The sequence below is a fragment of the Canis lupus genome, chromosome 22, assembly GCF_011100685.1.
Source record: "Canis lupus familiaris isolate Mischka breed German Shepherd chromosome 22, alternate assembly UU_Cfam_GSD_1.0, whole genome shotgun sequence".
Taxonomy (NCBI): domain Eukaryota; kingdom Metazoa; phylum Chordata; class Mammalia; order Carnivora; family Canidae; genus Canis; species Canis lupus.
The window spans coordinates 33,485,813-33,498,589 of NC_049243.1; the positions used below are offsets into that span (position 1 = coordinate 33,485,813).

At 38.5% G+C, this 12,777-nt stretch overlaps 1 long non-coding RNA gene across 1 annotated transcript; it reads right to left on the minus strand.

Annotated features, from left to right (window-relative positions):
* Positions 1 to 5,986: 5,986 nt before the first annotated feature.
* On the minus strand, positions 5,987 to 12,560 carry LOC111091753. Its single transcript, XR_005376049.1, has 5 exons — positions 12,465 to 12,560; positions 10,777 to 10,913; positions 9,326 to 9,455; positions 9,063 to 9,215; positions 5,987 to 6,297 (listed from the first exon to the last, which is right to left on the minus strand). It is a non-coding gene; the product is annotated as an uncharacterized LOC111091753 (long non-coding RNA).
* Between the last annotated feature and the right edge of the window lie 217 nt (positions 12,561 to 12,777).

Consider the following 12,777-nt stretch of genomic DNA (forward strand, 5'->3'; position numbering starts at 1 on the left):
AGTCACAAATCATATTTTTATTTAAAGGGTTTTTGCCAATCTTGATAAAGTGTCCAAAAATCTATGAAGACAATCCCTTTGTTTTTGGAGCACACATACAAAAAACAATGGTTGGTGCTCCCTCTGCTGGTTTCCTGCAACAATTAGCTCGCCAACTTGAGAGTGAAAAGAGCAAAGGAAATTAGGATTCTTTGATCTTTAAACACCCTTTCTACCTACAAGTTTTATCCTTTGGAAGCAAGTGTCAATGTAGTTTGTGAAAATAGATTCTTTCCTAACATTTAATAGTGATATTGTAGTTTGGCTAGACAATTATAATGCTTTTTAAGTTTATTTTTATGAGTTTATTCATTTATTTTTTAAATAACCTCTACACCCAGTATGGGACTCGAATTTATGACCCTGAGATTAAGAGTCTCGTGCTCTTCCAACTGAGCCATCCAAGTACCCCTATAATCCTTTTTTGAAATGAACTTTTCCTTCCTCTTATCAACAGTAGGACATAAAACACGGCTGTTCTTAATATACTGGGCGGGTATTAGTTTTATATAATTAACTCTCAGTAACTGGATCTAGTAGTCAGTAGGCTATTTGAACATCTTTACACAAGTAAGTAATACTGATTGGGGAGTGACATTATCTCTGGACAATTATTTTTTTTTTATTAAATACCTTGTTATATCAGTACTGTAATCTGTATCTTTGTATATAAAAGACATTTGGAAATCTATTGATTTAATTAATATTGATATCCAAACTATAACTAAAGATTTTTAGAATTCACGGAATTCATTAATTAGTTTCCTGGGAATCCTGACTTTCATGGAGTAGAGTATGTCGAGGCATATATATTATTAATTTATCAAATACCTATATTAAATCATTTCTAAATCTTTACTATATTCTTTATTATAATACTATATATTCTGTCTAAAAGATGTTTAATGTGAAGATTCTGTCTACATATTCAACTTTTTCTATTAGGTGATAGAATATATGAAACTGATTCCCCTAGGGATATATGCATTTAATAAGGAGTTCTGGAGAATCTATATGCTTTCAAAGGAAGTGTTTGTAATGGTAGGTTTCAGGGAGAGTGCTGCTAGTAAGACTGGGGAAGTGTTGCTTCTAGAAAATGGATAAGCCTGTGGGAATGGAACAGAAAATTAAGCAAGCTCCAAGCAATAGGCAATAAAGAATTGGGGAGGTGCTGCTCATCAGGGAAGATCAGGAATTGTGTTTTCTTGATAGAAATAAAATGGTTTCCTCTCAAAAAGTCTTCTTTGGGAGGAATGCTCTGGGAATGAGGAAAGAGAAATAACAGTAGAAAGCCAGAGCTCATAAATCAACTTTACACATCCTTGATAAGCGGGATAGTCAGGTCATCCTAACACCCTGGATAACACCAGGTAGAGATTTAGGCAAGTGACAGAATAAGGGAGTGGCAGAGATCCAGCCACAGCTACAGAAGTTTAGGTACGGGATTCCTAGGCTCTGGAAAGAATGAGGAAAGTGATGAGTGTTGGAGGTGTGGGTATATCCAGGTTGCATAAATTCTGTGACTCTAGTGCTGGAAGACCTGGAGTACAAAGCAATCAATGGAAGTAAGGACAAGTCACAGTTCCTGTAGCTCGTCTCTGGGTTCAGAAGGATTCATAGCAGGATCCTTGTTCTGGATCATGGGATATGAGCAGTTGGGGTTAAGACTGATTTGGTACTGACTCCAATGGGCTGCTTTGTCTCTTTGTCCTGAGTTTGGGAATGGTTTGTACACAGGAATGCATGTTCAGTTAGGGCATACAAGCCACATAGATAACTGTCCCAAAGTGGGAATTTTTGGAAACGGGGGGGTCATGCCCTTTGCCTCTCAAACCAAGATATGTGGGCTAATGCTTACTTAGCCTACTTATAAAGTTACTCTGCATTAGAGCTTAGGTATTAAAGAGACCAGAGCACCCCTTCTGCAATTTTACACTTACCATTGGTCCCATTTAATTATTCTCTAATTTTTTTTATGTATTTGTTTTTAGTTCTAGCTTTTCAGATGATATATTTTAGGTTTCTTAAATGCAGGACTGTTTTTCACATCTTTTGCATTTTCCTAAGTGTTTAACTTAATTTTCTACCCAGATTATTCTAAATGACAGAGCTGTAGGGGTTATTATTATTTTTTTTTCCAGTGATGCTCTATGGACTTGCGACCATCCGCATTATAGTGGGGGAGACAAAGGAGCTTTGATTTTACATACTTGGCTTTTGTATAGTAGTTTTCATGAAGAAAGAATTACCTAAAAAAATTTCAGAAAACTATGAGAGTATTCTGCTGATGATCAAATTGATACTTAGAAGCAACTGAATGTAACTGAATGTAGGGAACTTTACATTAAAAGCTTACATTTCTAAGATGGATTCTTTATGAATTGGTTTCTTTTTGAATAAATTCTTTGTGAATTTTTTGTCCTATATAAGTCAACTTAAATGTGTTTCTTTTTCTTCTTATGTTCACAAAAGCTATTTTTAAAGTTTATTGATTTATTTAAGTAATCTCTACCCGCAGTGTGAGGCTCAAACTCATGACCCTGAGATCAAGAGTTGCACACTCTTCTGACTGAGCCAGCCAGGTGCCCCCACAAAAGCTGTTTTTAAAATTATGTTTTTTATCGTTAGAAAAAGTATTGGTCAAAAGTTTTCTCATAAGCCTCACAGTCTAAGAGATGCAGCTTGCAAACAGAAGACTTCCTCTGTATTCCCCAGGAGATCTACATGGAATAGATTATATATTTAGATGGATGCACATTTTTCCCATTTATGGACCACAACAAATCTGACACTAAATAAGGCATTAATCTAAATCCGGTTAGAAAGCACATAAGGGCTGGCAGATTCATTTCAAGTCCTCTTTAAACAAAGTTACCTTTTAGCTTTATTTACATTATCTGAGAAAAAAAGGTGGATCAGGAATCTTTTATCCTGTGTCCATCTTCTCTGGTCAAAGGACAGCAATCTTTAGGGATACACTGTTAACAGTAGCCATTAGCCATATGTGGCTATTGAGCACTTGAAATGTGCTGTAATGTACAACCAGATTTCAAAGACATAGTACAAAAAAGGAGAAATATAGCATTTATATTTTTTATATAGACTATGTGTTTAAGTGGCAATCATTGGGTTAAATAAAACATTGTTAAAATTAATTTAACCTGTTTCTTTTTACTTCATTACTGAAAAATGTTTTACATAAATGGCTCATATTTCTATTAGAGATGACTCCCCTAGACCAAACGTTCTTAAATTTTTTTTTGAATAAAAGTTAATTTCTTTCAAAGTCTGATAAAAGCTCAGTCAATTGTAGAGATGATAGATACTGTCAGTTCTGCTATCCCTAACATATGTGTTCCTAAGACTCCCCATGCTATGCAAAATCATGCAATAGAAGCTACCAGGCTGGGATTGGGGTAAACACCCAAAAATGTTAAAAAGGTAGCACAGTTTTATCCGTGGAAAATGGTGAAGAAATACATCAACTGCAATAAATATGTCACTTGACCTTGAAAAATGTCTCATTTGACTGTGAGAGAGGGCACTGCTACAATTGTTCATGATGTATGCCCACCTTGCTCCGATGGCTGCCACCCTATATGCCAGAGGAAGAGAACAATAGGGAGATAGAAAAAGAGTGAGTGAAAGAGAAATAAAGAGAGAAAAAGAGTAGAGAACAAAGGAAAAGTACAAAATAGCCTGAGAGGGAAGAGGGGAAAAATGAAAGGAGGGTGTAGGGCTAAATGGCCAGTAGGCTAGGGTTGCAGCTTGTGAGCTATTGCAAGGTGCTTATCTGAAATCAGGTGGGAAGCTGGAAGAGCTGGTGTAGAAAGTTGCAGCAGTAAATGAAACAGCAAATATATCACTTACTGTCCCAGAGAGGTGTGTGTGTGCTGGCGTTTTGTTGGTTGGTTGTGTGGCTCAGTTCAGTAAAGTTTTCTTGTAGGCTTGGTGATGAAACCTGCAGAAGCAAATGCAAAATGAGCATTATGCTAAAATTTCTCCTAATTTATTAGTCACATTGGGATAAATTCTTGTATTCAAAGCAAGTATTATAGAAGAACTGACTGTAAATACACAAACCACAATTGATTGTCACGAATAGCTACCTATGTTGGCAACCTCCAGACCAGAGGACTGTCGTAGAATGCCAGCATTAGATCCTTTCAGTGCTACAGTCACAGGGTATTGTGCAATGGAGAGCCTGATGAGCAATTTTGTGGAGCCCCTGGTGGACCATAGGGAATGAATGTGTTATTTGGCTGGATCCATGAAGCTAGAGGAGATATGTAGGATTTAAGGGGCAGAGAAGGTCAACTCTCTTTAGATATCAACCAAGAATGACTTATTTGCACAAGTCTTTTCTAATCGATACCAAAAGTGTGAAAGGGGCTGTCACATTTGTTCCCAGTGATGGTAAATGAATGGTGAGTAAGGAAATTTAGTCTGTAATTCTCATAGTTTGGTTCCTGAGAATTCACAGAAATAAGCCTCAGTGTCTGTCAAGGGGAAGTGAACTGAAAGGATCTTTAAGTCACTAAGGATAGTGACGTAACTTAAAATTAAATCAAACTGTTGGAGGTGGTTGCCTGTTAAATGTGCTGCTGCTGCTGCTGCTGCTGCTGCTGAGCTCTTATTTATGGGGCTTTTAGTATATTCTGGGAACTGTACTATGTGTTTTATATGGATTGTTTTATTGATTATTGACAACATTTTGAGATGGATTGGTTGTTATCTCTTTTTATGGATGGAAACAACCTAGCCAACATCTCACTGGTAACAAGTTGCTAAGTTGGACTTGAATGCAGGAAGTCTAAAACCAATGTTTTCATGAATACACCAGACTCTTTGGCTTTATGAGTGGTATTGCTGGGGCCTTTTATTGTCTACAGTTGTATATTCTGGTACTATTTAAATTTGTGTATTTAATTCTTTTATGTATGTATGTATATATGTATGTATGTATGTTACATGCCCACTGTGCAGCCCAACACTGGACTTGAACTCATGACCCTCAGATCAAAACCTGAGCTTAGATCAAGAGTGGGATGCTCAACTGACTGAGCCACATGGGTGCCCCTAATTATTTTTAAAGCAGGAAAAAAATACACCCACAAAAGATTGAACAGAGGAAGCCTACAAAAAAATAAATACAGTAAAAATTATTTTAAGAAGTGAAAATCAACTTCTAAATTCTGCATTCAATGTTTTATAATATGTGTATTTGGGTAGCATGACTTGAAAATGTTTTGATTTTATACACTTGTGAAGGAGGTTATCAATCCATGTGAAGGCTCATCATGGATTCTCTTTACCATCAAATGCATAAAGGATTACCAATCATAAATTATGGCAATAGTAGGAATATAATCAATTTTAAATTGCTATTTGGCTTTACAGAAGAAATATTTAATATTAGGCTATTAAAACATTAACAAATGCCATTCATTACTTTTCAGATATGAAAAAATTAATTTTTCATATTAATAGTTAAATTTTCCTGCTTGTCTGATAAAAGGGTGTTATGCTACACCAAGGATAATACATTATTCTAAATTCTAAATTATGTGTTTGTTAAAATTATTTCCATTTATTATCTTTGCTTTAGATTTTAACTTCTAAGAAGTGTTTGGTGAGATATATCATATTTAAGCCAATCTATTATTTTAAAGATTTGATTTTTAAGGAATCTTTACACCCAACATGGGGCTGGAACCCACAACCCCAAGATCAAAAGTTGCATGTTCAATCAACTGAAGCGGCCAGGAGCCCCTAAGCTAAATCTATTTTTAAATGAATTTTTTTTCCTGCAAGTAGCAATGAGTAATGCCTCCTTTTACTCCATTTTATTAATAATATTGATTAATATTAATAAATGTGATATTAATCAATAGTATTTTTAAAAGATTTTATTTATTCATGAAAGACACAGAGAGAGAGAGGCAGAGACAGGCAGAGGGAGAAGCAGGCTCCTTTGTGGGGAGCCTGATGGGGGACTTGATCGCAGGACCCTAGGATCACAACCTGAGCCAAAGGCAGATGCTCAACTACTGAGCCACCCAGGCATCCCAATAGTATTGTTAGTTAATACTAGTTTTATGACTCTATTATTTTTCCAGATACTTGGTTCTTCTTAGTGGATCAGCAATGGAAGATTTTAGAAATGTGAGTAGAAAACCATCCCTCTTCTCTTCCTAGTTGGAGATGTTGATGCATGACAGAGGCATATCATTTCACAACCTTCTTCTCTGTTCTCTGCTGTATGAGAGGAAATAGGAACAATCATTGGCAAATGAGATTTCTTAAGGAACTCTCTTATTGCTGTTGTTGTTGTTGAAGAATTCAGTAGAAGCACATTTCCTCTTGGGATCCCTCCTCAAATTTCCTCAGAGAAGAGCAGTGGAACTGGTTTGCTCTCCCATTGCCTCATCGCCTTACCTGGCTTCCCAAATGTTCTTGGCTGCACTGCCCAGAAAGATAGTGTGTCTGAGACCACTCAGGGGAAGCTGTTTGGTGCAGCTGCTCTTCCTTCTGGTCCTGGCCTTCATTCAGCTCCCCTAAAGGGCATATTCGTACATGGCTTCTCAAGTGGTGTAACTTGGGCCCTTCTGCCAGCAGCCTGGGCCAGGGGCCAAAGGTGAGAAAGGAAAGGGGAGTCTCCTGCACCACCCTAGAGATACCTTCCTGCCCAGAGGGCCCAAAGAGAACTTAGTCTCAGAGCATTATGGATGAAAAGTAAAGAGTGGCAGGTGGGGGAGCTAATCTTTAATAAAGAAATATGCTTTTCTGAAAAATATGATACTAATAATTTGTGATAAAGGGTTGAGTTCTAGCGAAATATAGTTGATGCGCATGTATTTATCAGACAAGTAGATGTTAGGCTGGCAGTTTCCCTTTGAGCTGGGAAAGTGCTAGCATATCCCGAAGAGGCTGTCATTTTTCCAGTCTCTATTAAGAATTGAGGCATTTCCTGGCTGCCCTGATATTGACATTTAGCTTGTCTGGGGGACCGGGAAAATCGTGCATTATTAAACTCTTGCCTTGACAAGACAAAAGCTGATGTTTGTACTGGAGGACTGATTTTCATCTCTGACCTCCCTCCTTATCCTCCTTCTGTCCTTTCTGTCTTCCCAAGTCTCCAGTCCTGGGTCACACTTAACCTAGTGCCCCAGGCCATGGGCAGACAGGGAGCAACATTCTGAGCATGGCAGGGTGAAGCCCCATAAATCCTAGCATGCATCCTCTCAAGGCAACTTGCCCCAATAACAACCCATGGGGAAGGGATTGGGTCTTCTGTTGGGAAGGTCATCATAAAGACATGGACACTGGTTGATCCCTGAGTGGGACCCGGCCTCTAAGATGCTTCTCACCCTTCCGCCCCCACCACCACTTGGAATGTGGGTTCTGCTTGCCTTTCCTGATCCGAGAGGCTGCTCCAATGACATAACCTTGAGAGAGTGATTTGGTGTTAAGAACACCTGCCCAGGGATCCCTGGGTGGCGCAGCGGTTTGGCGCCTGCCTTTGGCCCAGGGCGTGATCCTGGAGACCTGGGATTGAATCCCATGTCGGGCTCCCGGTGCATGGAGCCTGCTTCTCCCTCTGTCTGTGTCTCTGCCTCTCTCTCTCTCTCTCTGTGACTATCATAAACAAATAAATAAAAAAAAAAAAAAAAAAAAAGAACACCTGCCCAGCATACATGACTGAACCTAATTAAGGTCTCTATACTAACTTTTAGGATTTGGTGAGCTGGTGTAGAGATCTACTTATCTTGCTGCTGCCCAAGACAAGCTTAGGATGTAAGTTCCCTTTGCTTATTAAAACTGCCACCTATCAACCTGAGTGGCATGTCCCTTTCTTTGTCTCTCCCTGTCCTCTGCATTCAGGAACCAGTTTCAGAGTCCATCCAGGAAGTTCCCGAGGATTTTGATTGATTTTTTCAAAGTCTAAAACAATGAGCTAAAACAATTGATTTTTTCAATGTCTAAAACAATGAGCTGCCCATGCCATCTTTTGGAAACACATTTTCAAAACACAAAAACAATTCTAGCACCATTCTCTTACCACTCCCAGAAGATCAGAATGGATAGATGAGGAGAAAAGTAGTTCTTCAGGCCAACTTCTGTGTTCGCTAGGGAAAATAAGCTGATGTGCTAATTTGGTCACCAGGTGTATCAAGGCATATAATGTAGAAGAAGGCAATGTGTCTTGTAGTACTGATTAAATATTTCATCCTTAATCTTAACTTCCAAAGTTCACAGATGAAGCAGAAAACTGTGAGCTTCTGAGGCTCTACGTGATGAGGCTCTACACTGTGGCGAGTGTAGCCTGTAGCAGGACTCCTGGTACTTTCCCCTGTTCTTGGATAGTGGGAGTGTATCCTGGAAGAACACCGGGAAGCTTGCCCAGCTGTAGGTCATTCACTTTCTAGCGGGCAGTGAGAGGCCAATGATGTTCCGAGGCCAACCCAAAGTTTAGGAACTTTTTAGAGTACTGTGAAAGGAAACTTTGTTTTTCTCCTCTATTCTCAATACTTCCAATACTAGCTGTGTGACTTTTTCCCACATGAGGCAATTCTCAATTTTTAGTGGATACTGACTGGATGTCTTATAAATTTAATTCAATTCTGAAACTATACCTGGGGGGATAGCTGCAGATCCCATGGGTCATGCGTTCAGTCCCAAAAAATTGTCCTCACTTTAGATGCCAATTGTAAGTCTAGATTGCCACCCGTACTTCTGACCAAATGGGATTCGTGGACTCCTTTGATAATTTGCTAGAATGGCTCCCAGAACCTGGGGAAATACTTACTTACGTTTACTGATTTAGTGTCAAATGATATAACTCCAAAACAACCATTTGGAAGAGATACACAGGGCTAGGTATGGATGGCAGAAGGGCCATGGGCCCTCGTAGGGTGGCCACCCTTCCAGTTCTTCCACATATTCACCAAACCTGAAGCTTATAAAATCCTGTTGTTCAAGAGTTTTGAGAGAGTGAAATCTTTACCCTACCTCATACCCACCTTGGGGTGTAAAGTTGAGTTCTCCCACAGAACAGGAGGGTGCCCATCATATCAAGTATGTCGTAGACCTCTTTGTTATGTTTATTTTATATTTCTATCTCCAATCCCATATATTGATGTGGTCTCTTGTGCCTAAAGAAAATATTTGAAGACCTAATAGAAATAGGATTGATTTGATTACTATAGGAAGCTCCATAGGAATTGGACCTCAAGCCTAGAAAAAATTAATTGCATCATTCAACAATGGCCTCAAAATAACTCACCTACTTGAGTGGATAGGAGACCCAGCACTTCTTATTATGCAGATTGACTTAGTTTGCTGGAGCTGCCATAGCAAAATACCACAGACTGGGGGCTTCAAAAACAGACAATTATTTTTCACAGTTCTGGAGGCTGAAAGTCCAAGATCAAGGTGTTGGCAGTGTTGGTTAACTCTGAGGTTTCTCTCCTTGGCTTGCAGATGATTGCCTTCTTGCTCTATTCTCATGGAATCTTTCTTCTGTGTTTGTGTGTGTGCATTTCTGGTGGCTCTTTGTGTGTCCTAATCTTTTTTTTTTTTCAATATTTTACTTGTTTGAGAGAGAGATTGAGAGAGAGAGAGAGACAGGGATGGTGACAGAGAGCACAAGTGGGGAGGAGAGGGAGAAGCAGGCTCCCCGCTGAGCAGGAAGCTGGATGTGGGGCTCCATCCTAGCACCCTGAGATTATGATCTGAGTCAAAGGCAGATGCTTAACCGACTGAGCCACCCAGGCACTCCAATCTCCTCTTCTTATAAGGACACCAGTCAGATTGGCTTAGGGCCAACACTGTTGGTCTCATTTTAATTAATTAATTTATTTTTTTTAATTTTTATTTATTTATTTTTTGGTTTTTTTTTTCATTTTAATTTAATTACCTCTTTAAAACCTCTCTAAATACAGTCACATTCTGAAGCAATGGGGTTTAGAGCTTCACTATATGAATTTGGTTGGGGGGACACAATTCAGCCCCTAACAAGAATACTTTCCCTTTGTTCCTCCTTTAGAACACCCAAGCAGTAGTTGACTTTGGCTCCAGACACTTGTTTTGAAAGGCAGGATGGTGTTCTTGGAAGGTGCATGAATTATGAAATTCTACTACCAATGGTGTAAATCTTGATTTGATTACTTTTTCCTTTTTATACTTTGGGCTCTCTGGGCCTCAATTTCCCCATTTGTAAAACCTGTGTACTATTTACTTGGGGATTAGATGAGGTAGCTTCTGTAAAGTGCCTGGGGCAACAATGTAGGCAGTAAATTTAGTTTCACTTCTGTATCTTAAAGGATAGGTAAACGTTTCTGTTACTTTGAAGGGCATATATTCTCCTTTGGCTTTACTAAGCGAGAATTCAATACATTTCCCCAAAGGAAAGAATATGGAAAAGGACATAGTTTTTTTTTTAATAAATTAATTTTTTATTGGTGTTCAATTTACCAACATACAGAATAACAACCAGTGTTCATCCCGTCAAGTGCCCCCCTCAGTGCCCGTCACCCATTCACCCCCACCCCCCGCCCTCCTCCCCTTCCACCACCCCTAGTTCGTTTCCTAGAGTTAGGAGTCTTTACGTTCTGTCTCCCTTTCTGATATTTCCCACACATTTCTTCTCCCTTCCCTTATATTCCCTTTCACTATTATTCATATTCCCCAAATGAATGAGAACATATAATGTTTGTCCTTGTCCTATTGACTTACTTCACTCAGCATAATACCCTCCAGTTCCATCCACGTTGAAGCAAATGGTGGGTATTTGTCGTTTCTAATGGCTGAGTAATATGGAAAAGGACATAGTTTTGTTTTGTTTTTTGCTATCATAATGATTTACAGTGGAGCTGCATGAAGAAAGAATAAAATAAAGTTAAGTAGAGAACTCAAACACACTATCAATTGGAAATACAATTTTTAGGTATACCATAGATTACGTAGGCTTTTGAGGGTTGAACTTGTTTTTTTTTTTTTTTTTTTTTTTTTTTTTTTAGATTTTATTTATTTATTCATGAGAGAGAGAGAGAGGCAGAGACACAGGCAGAAGGAGAAGCAGGCTCCACGCAGGGAGCCCAACGTGGGACCCGATCCTGGGACTCCAGGACCACGCCCTGGGCCAAAGGCAGTCACTAAACCACTGAGCCACCCAGGGATCCCCATGAACTTGGGGTTAATAATTTTTGAAAACCCTGTATTTTAGGGAAATGGCATTCAGTTTGGAAATAAAAATACAGTATCAAGAGCTAGTGTTTTGGGCAGGAGATATAAAAGCTGGGTGGGGAATTAAGGAGCTAACTAAATGTTTACTGAATAAACTAATACAGAAAAGCCATCATTAGGATGGAACAAGCAGAGCAGGGGTTTGAGGAACAGCTTAGTGGATTTCAAAGAAAACCACATTTGAGGCCACAGTACAACTTTCAACTTGAACCTATTGGTAGATCGAGAGCTTATGCTACATTAAGCAGGGTGTTTGTTGCAATTCCAGGTCTTTAGAATTTGTTATCTGAGTAAGTCTGGGAAACGTAGGATTTGGACGGCGGTCTGACATTAGAGGACAATTAGCAAGCATTTTCTGAGCATAATTATTGCTCCAACACTTTGCCCATTTATCTCAACATAGAAATAACAGGCTGGATAATATATAATTTATAGTTTATCACCATGTTACTTTGACTCTCAGATCATTTCTTGAAAACATTTCTGGTGATCCTTTACAATTTAATTTTTTTTTTTTTTTGCTATCAAAATGATTTACAGTGGAGCTGCATAAAGAAAGAATAAAGGAATAAAGTTAAGTAGAGAACTCAAACACAGTATAAACTGGTAATTTTCCACTACTCAAGAAAAAATGTCACTTTTCTCCCAAACAACCCAATCCTTACTCTTATCACAAATGTACATAACATGATTGATATTGCATATCTGCTACATAAACATTGCTTTAATATTTTTCATTACTTTTGCCCAAATGACCCTGAGTAAATGTAGTATCTGGCACAAGGTGCTAGAGTCATGGCACTGGTTCAAAGCCAGTGGCTTTGTTGCACAACATGGAACTCTCAGAACTTTGGCATAGCTAGAGGTTTTTTATTTTTTTTCTTTTCCTTAAAAAAAAATTATTGGATATTTCACCTTTATTATCTATGAAGCTCTATTGCCAAGTGATCAGACATGAAACGCTAAAGGGAACCAAACAAATGAGACATTTTTAATTCCCTAATAGGGTGATGATAAAAAAATACTTTACATGTGAATAGTGCCCAGTAGTTTGCAAATTATTTTTTTTCACACAGACACACACACCTACACACACCTACACACACACACACACACACACACTTAACCTTACTTTTTTGGTAGTAATAGGAATTGATTTTAGCATGAATAAAACTTACCTTCTTGCAACGGAGGGAAATGTGAATCTCCCATCTTCCTACAAATGTCCTCATATTCACTGATATCAATGTTTGGGGACAAGTTTTTAAACCTTCTGAGTCACAGTTGAATTCTTACTCAATGAAGGCCAGCTATCTGCATCTTTGGACTGAGTCAAGAAAATTTCAAGGACATTTAGATTTACATGTGATACCACATGGAGCCGAAGTACACAATTTTTTTTATTACAGTAAAAAAAATCAATTGGAGGAAACTGTTTTGACACAATCTTTAACAGCTCTATTTTTAAATAACCATAATTTTACCTTCTCC